This window comes from Vulpes vulpes, chromosome 12, assembly GCF_048418805.1.
Source record: "Vulpes vulpes isolate BD-2025 chromosome 12, VulVul3, whole genome shotgun sequence".
In the NCBI taxonomy this organism is placed as follows: domain Eukaryota; kingdom Metazoa; phylum Chordata; class Mammalia; order Carnivora; family Canidae; genus Vulpes; species Vulpes vulpes.
Window position 1 is genome coordinate 105,195,390 of NC_132791.1, and position 10,151 is coordinate 105,205,540.

General features: G+C 35.0%; 1 non-coding gene across 1 annotated transcript; it reads right to left on the reverse strand.

Moving 5' to 3' along the window:
• Positions 1–9,483: 9,483 nt before the first annotated feature.
• Positions 9,484–9,590, reverse strand: LOC112920391 (U6 spliceosomal RNA). Its single transcript, XR_003235054.1, has one exon. It is a non-coding gene; the product is annotated as a U6 spliceosomal RNA (small nuclear RNA).
• Between the last annotated feature and the right edge of the window lie 561 nt (positions 9,591–10,151).

A 10,151-nucleotide genomic window follows, 5' to 3' on the forward strand; every position in this document is an offset into this window, starting at 1 on the left:
AAAATCTACAACATACTAAGTACTAACAACGCAAGTTTCAAAAAATTTCAAGGAATTGTTAACATACACAATATATTTTTGTTTAACTAAAAAGTCACTTAACAGAAATCAATAAGTAAAGGGAAATCATTTTTTAAAAGCTAATTTCTGAAATTATGAAATAAAACATTTTAAAATGTTATGGGATACAGTTAGAGTGGTACTTAGGACAAATTTCTGATCTTAAAGCTATAGAAGAAAAGAACAAAGAATAAAAAGAGGAAATAATAATGAAGAAGTTTTTAAAAGTGCATAATAAATATGAAAAAAGACAAAGTAAGGGCATAACTTAAGACCAATCATTAAGAAAATAGAAAACAAAAGATAATGAAGAATTGGTAAAATAACTATAAAAAACAGTGTCTTTTCCTCAAAATCTTAAAAATTGAACTACCATATGACCCAGCAATCCCACTCTTGGATATATATGTAAAAGAATTGAAGTTAGTTTCTTGAAAAGATATCTGCATGAACATGCTCATTATAGCATTATTCACAGTAGCCAAGACATGGAAACCACTTATGTGTCTGTCAACGGATGAATGGATAAAGAAGATGTGAGATATATAAATATATATATATATACACATATATATTTAAAGCAGAATATTATTCAGCAATAGGAAAGATGGAAATCCACCATGTGTGGCAATGTGGATAAACCTTGAAGGCATTATGCTAAGTGAGACAAGTCAGAGAAGGACAAATATTGTACAATTTCACTTGTATGGTGAAAACTGAACTTGTAAAAATAGGATAGAATGGTAGGAGGTACGAGGTGGGGGAGTTGGGAAGATATTGTTTAAGGGTACAAACTTACAACTAGTAGATAGATAAATTCTGGAAATATAATGAACAGCATAGTGATTATACTCAGCAACACTAAATTATAAACTTCAAAGTTCCTAAGAGACTAGATTCTAGCTTTTCACAACACAAAAAATAATAAATCTGTGTTGTAACATAGTTGTTAGCTAGCATTACTGTAATCTGATTATAATATATAAATGTATTAAACCAACGTGTTGTACATCTTAAATTTAACACAATGTTATATGTCAATTATATCTCAATTAAAAAAATTAAGATAATGAAAATCAGCAAAGCCAAAAAAGCATCTAGAAAAAGGCCAATAAAATTCACATATTTATAATGAGAATAAAGAGAGAGAGAGAGAGAATACTGCGACCACTACTAGCAACAAAATAAAGTGAAGTATTAAGTATCTTTATAGGTATTACTGGAGATATAGCAAAAATTAAAATGATTATACGTATTATGAAAAACTACATGCCACTAAATTATAAGGCATAATTAAGGCATTAAGAAAAGATAATTTCTGAGAAAAATTTGGTTACTAACACTAATTGAAAAAGAAGTAGAAAACATCAAAGTCCTATAACCTTATAATCATTTTTAATTGAATCAGTGGTTAATCTTTCTATAAGGAAAATGCCAGGTCCAAACAGGCAAGTTCTACCTAAAATTAAAAGAAAAAAGAAAAACAAATTAACTATAGATAAATGTTTTCAAATTACTTTAAAAGAGGAAAAACACTCTTTTTATGCAATTGGCATTTCCTTTTTTCTAAAATCTGACAGGGAGGGTACAAGAAAGACAAATTACTGGCAAATTTTAATAATGAATCATGACTTAAAATCCTGAAACAAATATTAGCAAACCAAATCAAGCAATTTCTAATAAGAATATAGTAATGGCCAGATTAGATTACATCTAAGGAATGCCCAATATGATTGGGAAAAAATTAGATTTGAAATGGGAGGATAACTTGTATCAGATTAACTATCACATAGCTAACAATTATAAGCTCTGGAAAATTATATAAAAACTAAAGTCACAGAAGTGAATGGCAAAGCTAGGCAGAAATTTAGAGGATTACATATTTGAAAGCCTGGAAGTGCACTGAGGGAGAATCAAGTTTATATGTTGTGTCACTCAGGGTTCTCCAAAGAAATAGAACCCCCCCCCTTCAAAAAAAGAAATAGAACCCATAGTATATATATATGTGTGTGTGTATATATATTGCATAAAATAAATTCTTGCATAAATAGACAAACATAAATGTGTGTGTGTGTGTGTGTGTGTGTGTGTGTGTGTGTGTGTGTGTTTAGAGACACAGACAGACGTGTTTCTGTTGGCTCACACCACTGTGGAGTCTGGCAAATCTGAAATCTGAATATCCACATGCAGAAGAATGAAACTGGACCCCTATCTTATACTGCTCACAAAAATCACTCAAAATGGATTAAGGACTTGAACTTAAGAACTAAAACTGTAGGGGATCCCCAGGTGGCTCAGGAGTTTAGCACCTGCCTTCAGCCTGGGGTGTGATCCTGGAGTCCCAGGATCAAGTCCCACGTCAGGCTCCCTGCATGGAGCCTGCTTCTTCCTCTGCCTGTGTCTCTGCCTCTCTCTCTCTCTCTCTCTCTCTCTCTGTGTGTGTGTGTGTGTGTGTGTGTGTGTGTGTGTCTCATGAATAAGTAAATAAAATCTTTAAAAATAAAAATAAATTTAAAAAAAAGAACTGAAACTGTAAAACTCCTAGAAGACACATAGGGAGAAAACTTCTTGACATTGATCTCAGCAATGACTTTTTTGGATTTTACACCAAAAGCAAAGAAACCAAAGCAAAAAGAAATAAGTGGGAGAATATCAAACTAAAAAGATTATCCATAGCAAAAGAAACCATCAACAAAATAAAAAGTCAACTTAACAGAATTGGAGAAAATATTTGCAAGCCACATATCTGATACAGGGTTAATATTCAAAATATATAAGGAACTCATCTCAAATAACTCAATACAAATAAAACAACTCAATTAAAAAACAGACAAAGCACTTGAATAGACGCCTTTTTGAAGAAGGCATACAAATGACCAACAAATATAAGAAAAGATTCTCAACATCATTAATCATCAGGAAGATGCAAATCAAAACCACAATGCCAGCTCATACCTGTTAGGATGTCTATTAGCAAAAAGATAAAAGATAACAAATGTTGTCAAGGACATGCAGAATAGTGAGCCCTTATGCTCTCTGTTGGTAGGAATGCAAACTGGTGCAGTCACTACAGAAAACAGTAAGGGAGGTTTCTCAAGAAATTAAAAGAAGAACTACCACACGACCCAGCATCCCCACTTCTGGATATCCAAAGGAAACAAAATCCTCATCTTAAAGACATATCTATACTGTCATGTTCACTGCAGCATTATTTACAATAGCCAAGATATGGAAACAACCTCAGCATCTATTGGCAGATATAACACACAGACACACAAACACGCACACAGGAATATCTTCATCCTTAAAGAAAAAAAAAAGGAAATCTTGCCATTTGTGACAACATGAATGAATCTGGAGGGCATTATGCTAAATGAAATAAGGCAGACAAAGACAAATACTGCATAATACCACATACATGTGAAATGTAAAAAAAAAAAAAATGTTGAACTAATAGAAACAGAGTAGAACAGTGGTTGCCAGGGACTCGGGGCGGGGGCGGGGGGAAGTAAACAGGGAAAGGTTGATTAAAGGGTACAAACCGTCAGTTATAAGGTGACTAAGGTCTGAGGATCTAATGAGTGATATGGTTACTATAGTTGGTAAATATGTATAATTGAAATTTGCTAAGAGAGTAGAACTAAAGTATTCTCACTCCCCCTAAGAAAAAGGTAAATATGAGATGTTAATTATCTTGGGGGTATGGGAATCCTTTTGCAGTGTATGCATATAACAAATCATCACAATGTACACACCTTAAATATAAATATAATATAACACTTAAATATATAATATAATATAACACTTAAATATAACACTTTGTCAATTGTACTTCAAAAAAGCTGGGAAAAAATAGTTGCACATACACAGCATAACCCACATAGAGGTAAATGTATGACAAAAATAGCACAAACGACCGGGTGGAAAGTGAGAGTATTTAAGAATCTTAATCTGCAGGGGAACCTGGGTGGCTCATTTGATCATCTCACATTTTGGCTTTAGTTCAGGTCATAATCTTGGGGTCCTGATCAGCCCCCAAGTCAGGCTCTGCACTCAGCCAGGAGTCTGCTTGTCTCCCTTTTCCACTTCCCTTCCCCCTACTTTCTCCCTCTCTCTCTCTTAAGTGAACAAATAAACCTTTTTAAAAAAAGAATCTTAATCTAAAAAGTGCAATAACATTATTGTAAGGTAGACTGTGAAAAGGTAAAGATATATATCATAAACCATATAGCAATCACTTAAAATGTAAAACACAAAGAGGTTTTTGATATACTAAAAAATGGAATCTTAAAAATACTCAGTCCAAAAGGAGGTGGGAAAAGAAAAGGAAAGCAAATGAAAATGAATGAATGACACTGAGACAAATAGAAAACAGACAAGTTGGATGATTTAACCTTGAGCCTATAAACATTTATATTAAACATAAAGGGTGTAAACCATGGGTCATTACAGCCTGTTGTGATTTTTTGTTAATAAAATTTTACTGGAGGGGCACTTGGATGGCTCAGACCATTAAGCATCTGACTTCAGCTCGGGTCCTGATCCCAGAGTCCTGGGATCAAGTTCTGCAGGAGGCTCCCTGCTGTGTGGGGAGCTTGTTTCTCCATCTCCCTCTACATGCCACACTCCCTGCTTCTGCTCTTTGTCAAATAAATAAAATAGTTTTTAAAAATGTACTGGACATACAATACAGACATGCCCATTCACTTATGTGTGGTCTAAGCAGCTTTCATGCTATAATAGCAGAGTTTAGCAGTTTCAACAGAGACTGTATGATCCAAAAGCCTAAAATATTACGATCTGGCCATTTCAGAGATACTTTGTTGGCCGTTGGTCTATATACTTCAATTTAAAGCCAAATTAAAGCCAGATTCTCAAATCTGACTTAAGAAAAACAGCTAAATGTGATATGCAAGAAACCCACCTTAAATATAAAGAGAATTGATTAGAAGTGGACCTCCAATAAAAAAAATATACAAAAAAAATACAAAAATAAATGTTTGGTAGAATTCCTCTGTGAAAAAAAAAAGAAAAAAGAAGTGGAAGACAGAAACAGTGATGCCAAGAAACATTCATTATAACCCATTCATGGCTAAGATAACATCAGATGAGGTAGACTTCATAATGAGTATTATCAGCAGAGATAAAAAAGAATATTTCCTAAGGATAAAATTATCAATTCGCTAAAAAAATAACATATTTAAATGTTATGCATTTAATAACAGATGCAAAATATATAAAGCAAAAACAAACATAATTGAAATGAGAAATGGACAAATCTACAATTTTTTTTGTTCAGATTTTATTTATTTATTCATGAGAGAGAGAGAGAGGCAGAGACACAGGCAGAGGGAGAAGCAGGCTCCATGCAGGGAGCCCGAGGCAGGACTCGATCCAGGGTCTCCAGGATCATGCCCTGGGCTGAAGGTGGTGCTAAACCGCTGAGCCACCCAGGCTGCCCCAAATCTACAATTATAATGGGGGATATCAACACTCCTATCAGGATGTGATAGACAAGATAGATAGAAAATTAGTAAACAAAAAGACTTGAACAACACTAGCAACCAACTTGACATAATTGATAGTAATGAACATTTTATCCCCAAACACCAGAATTAGCATTGGAGTGTTGGCGGAACATTCACCACTAGTGGTTCCAATCAGCATAGTTATTAGTAGCAGATCTCTGTAGTTCAAAAGGGTCTTTGGAGTTTATAGACGCCAAGACTGTGATTTCCTTTTCTCTTTCCGGAAGTTTATAGTTTCTGCTGTACAACATGAGAGGAAGCTGAAAGCCCAATTGCTGGTCTCTTGTATCCACTCTCATTTCTCTAAAAGTGACTTTCCAATTGGGACAGTCTCCCTTGAATTTTATGAGGGTTCACAGCATAAGCATATAAAACATCAATACTAATTATACTCATCACTGAGAGCAATAAAAGTGGTGCACAGCAGTGGCCCGAACAGCTCTACCAGATGGTCACAGCACCTTCTGTGGTAAGCGACAGACAAGACAGTATCTCCCTCTCTCTCCCCCTCACCCCCACCAGAGAGTGCCAAGGAGTCACGCTGTGGTCACTTGGCCTACCTGTCTGCCTGTGTGACCAGCTCCAGAAAATACTCAGTTGAAGAGACACATAACCCTTGCAGTTTGGCCTACTCAGCAGGAGGTTCAGGGATGCTCAGGGTCTGTGGCAATCTGCCTGCCCTGACACATAGTAATAAATTGGGTAGGTATTGATATAAAAACCGATGGACAAATAGATCAATGAAAACAGTGAACTCAGAGAAAGACCATGTATAGGTTAAAATCTAATATAGGATAAATATGGAAATAAAGCACCACAATCCAGGGGCGCCTGGGTGGCTCAGTCAGTTAAAGCATCTGCCTTCAGCTCAGGTCCATGACCTCTGGGTCCTGGGATGGAGCCATGTATTGGGCTTCCTCTTCAGCAAGGAGTCTGCTTCTCTCTCTCTCTCTCTCTCTCTCTCTCTCTCTCTCCCTCCTTCTCCCCTTCCCATCACTCGTTCTTTCTCTCTCTCAATAAATAAAGAAAATCTTTTTTAAAAAAGTAGAATCCAGGGCAGCCTGGGTGGCCCAGGTGTTCAGCGCCACCTTCAGCCCAGGGCGTGACCCCGGGGTCCCGGGATCGAGTTCTACCTTGGGTTCCCTGCATGGAGCCTGCTTCTCCCTCTGCCTGTGTCTCCGCATCTCTCTCTCTCTCTCTCTCCCTCTCTCTCTCTCTATCATGAATAAATAAAAGAAAAATGTTTTTAAAAAAATAAATAAAAATAAAAAGTAGAATCCAGGTTAATGAAAGAGAAAATATAAAAACAATAAAAGAAAATGTCAGAATATGTATTTGTGATTTAGAGGTAGGGAAGAATTGTCTTTAAAACGCTTGAGAAAAAAAAGGAAAAAATACTTGAGAAGCACAAATCCTTGGGCAAAAATTTGTTGAATATAGTTATACCAAATTAAGTATTTTTGTTTAATGAAAAGTAGTATGGATAGAGTTAATAGAGGAGTGACAGATTGTAAGAAAAAATTTGCAGTATCAAAACTGACAATGTAAAAATATACAAGGAATTCCTTTAAGTCCACAAAAGATTGATAACCCAAGAGAAAAAAGGGGGGCACGCATGTGAATAGGCAATTAAAACAGACAAAATCCCAAAAGCAATAAGCAGATCAAAAGATGTTCAAACTCAGTCGTAATCATAGAAGCAAATGAAAACAATCATGAAATATTATCTTACCCCTGTTAGTTTAGTTGAAATATAAAACTAGGTGATGCCAACTATTAGTTGTATGTAAGGATATAGGCACTCTGTCAGTATATAGTCTAATCAAGTCTACACACACTCTGTGACCCAGCAAATACCCTCCTAGGTATGTAGCCTGAACAGAGGCTCCCATTGATCCACAGGTGTCATACATAAAAATGCCTGTCATTACCTTATTGTGATAGGAATTCAGAGCAATCTGGGTTCCCATCACTGACTGAAGAGTAGACAGGTTAGTTTTAGTGGATACACATGGAATCTTACAAAACATTTACAAAGACTGGGCTACATGTGCATGGAGTACCATGGCTGGTACTTCAGTGCTAAGTAAAAGATGTAAAATGAGATCTGTGATTTATCACACTTCCACAAAGTAATAAACAGGCATGCACGAAAAAGCACATAATCAAATATACTTCAAATAGAATCAAATAATACATATAATATGTATTACAATGTTTGACAATGGTGAATGCAGAGAGTGAAACTTGAGAATGGGGACAAGTGGGAATAGATAGATAGATGATAGATAGATGATAGATGGATATAGATAGATCAATAGATAGATAGATGATAGATAGATAGAAAATAAGTAAGAATACATCTTTCTCTCTTGAACTAGTTTAAAATAGCCTCAACTGGGGAAAACAACATAAGGTAAAGCATACAGGCAAGAAAGCATAAGTCTATAAAAACAAAGACAAATAACCCAATTTTAATAAAACAGAATGTTTCTAAAGCGGTAGCAGAAGAGAAGCCTGGAAATGTAAGTTGGTAGGCTGAATTTGGACTATTTTTATTTATTTTTATCTAAAAAATAAGACATAAACTTTGCTAATATTCAATATATGGATTGACCCTGGAACTGTAGCTCATCATTAAAGACATCTATATGGGATCTATATGGAAGAAAAAAATTTTGAAGCTCCAAATTCTCCTAAAATGTATCCTAAATTTTTCTGTCTCAGTATAGCTAACATCTACGGGCACTTCCTATGGCTCTGTGATGTCATTTCCTTTTGTAGCTATTAGTTCCCTGCCGTGTTTGTACTTTACTCAACCCAGGCTGTCTGATAACAGATGTGATTTCCAGCTGTGTCTATATACCAACCACAGCGGGTTCATTAATAACAATTATTAAGTACTTTATGTTATAAATCGAGCCTCTGGCAATAGAGAAAACATCCAGTCATTTGTTTTATGGCCTCTTGTCAGAGCTAACTATAAATTCCCATTATCTCAACATTATCAGCACTGCAAAATGAATCTAAGCATGAGTCATAAATAAAACTACCAAACAGCTCAATCACTCGGGAAAGAACAGAGCATAAATTAACACTTGACGATGTAATGTTATATATGAACTTAAATAATAGCTCAGGCCTTCTTGTCAGCTAATTATGTAAATTATTATTTTTAAGACTTACATTTGTATTTGCATGGCTGGTGCATTCATTTAGTCATACAATTAGAGTTCAATAAATATGCAGTCCATACATTGCCCTTCCATAACCTAAGAGTCCCTGCTGCTGATGTATGAAGTAGAGTGAAAATGAAGAGAGAGCTTTCAACTGAGAATGTCTCTTAGGACTATAGCAAGCAGTGGGGAAAAGTCACATTTTCCCTGCATAATACATGTGATAAGAGAAATCGTTAAATTTAAGGAAATTAATAGAAGAAGAGCAGCAAACTATATGCATTATTGGTTCCTGGGTGAAAGTCCATATGGATTTTCAGTTAATTGTAAAAATATTTATTTAGTTATCCCTCTGTTTTGGGTCCAAGCTGTCATAAATGATGAAGACAGAACAGAAAGATAAGCTAAACACATGAATTCAATTTTTAAGAGAAAAATAGCTAATAAACACATGAAAAATGCTGAAACTCACTAACAACCAACTCATGCAAACTAAAATTATGAGGTATTATTTTTCATGTTTTAAAAGCTAATTCCCCGTAGTGGGGAGAAAGCAGTGAAATTGGAAATTCAGTCATTTATTGCCAGGCATACAAAGGGGTTCAAACCTGAAAGGCCATTTGTCATTGTCTACCAAGAGTTCTAAAAATTTCCATCATGATTTTTTTTTTTAATTGAGGTATAACTGACATACAACATCATACTAGTTTCAGGTGTGAGACTGGATGGAATGCTTCATAAATTTGTGTGTCGTCCTTGCGCAGGGGCCATGCTGATCTTCTCTGTATCATTCCAATCTTAGTATATGTGCTGCCAAAGCAAGCACAAGTGTTCATTACTTCCGATCAGTAATTCTAATTCTGGAAAATTTATCAGTTACAGATTTAGTACATGAATGTTAATGATGTAGAATTTATAATGTCAAAAAAAAGAAATAGCAAATAATAAGGTTCATTATGGGAATGGGAAAATAGCTCAAATAAAGTCTAAAAGGAAATAGTCAAATAACTCACGGCACACCCACATGATGTGTGCCATCCAAAGTCATTTTGAGAAGATAATTTAACAGGAAAGTGCTCACAGAACACTTTTACTAGGTTATAAAATGTTATGTGTAGTATCATTTCCATTATTAACCATACTATGAAGTTTTTATACACATATTTACATATACAATACATAAGGCTAGAAGAAATACCCTAAAATATTGTTTTTTCACACAATGGAACTGTGACTACTTTCATCCTAATTCTCTGTATTTTCTAAAATTTCTTTCAGCAAGAGAAATAATATACAACAAATTCAGTTAGTAAGGCTTTCTAATTTACATTTTTCCAGGCCCATCCCATCTTGCCTTTCACGAAGTTCAACATAAACCTGGCCAACT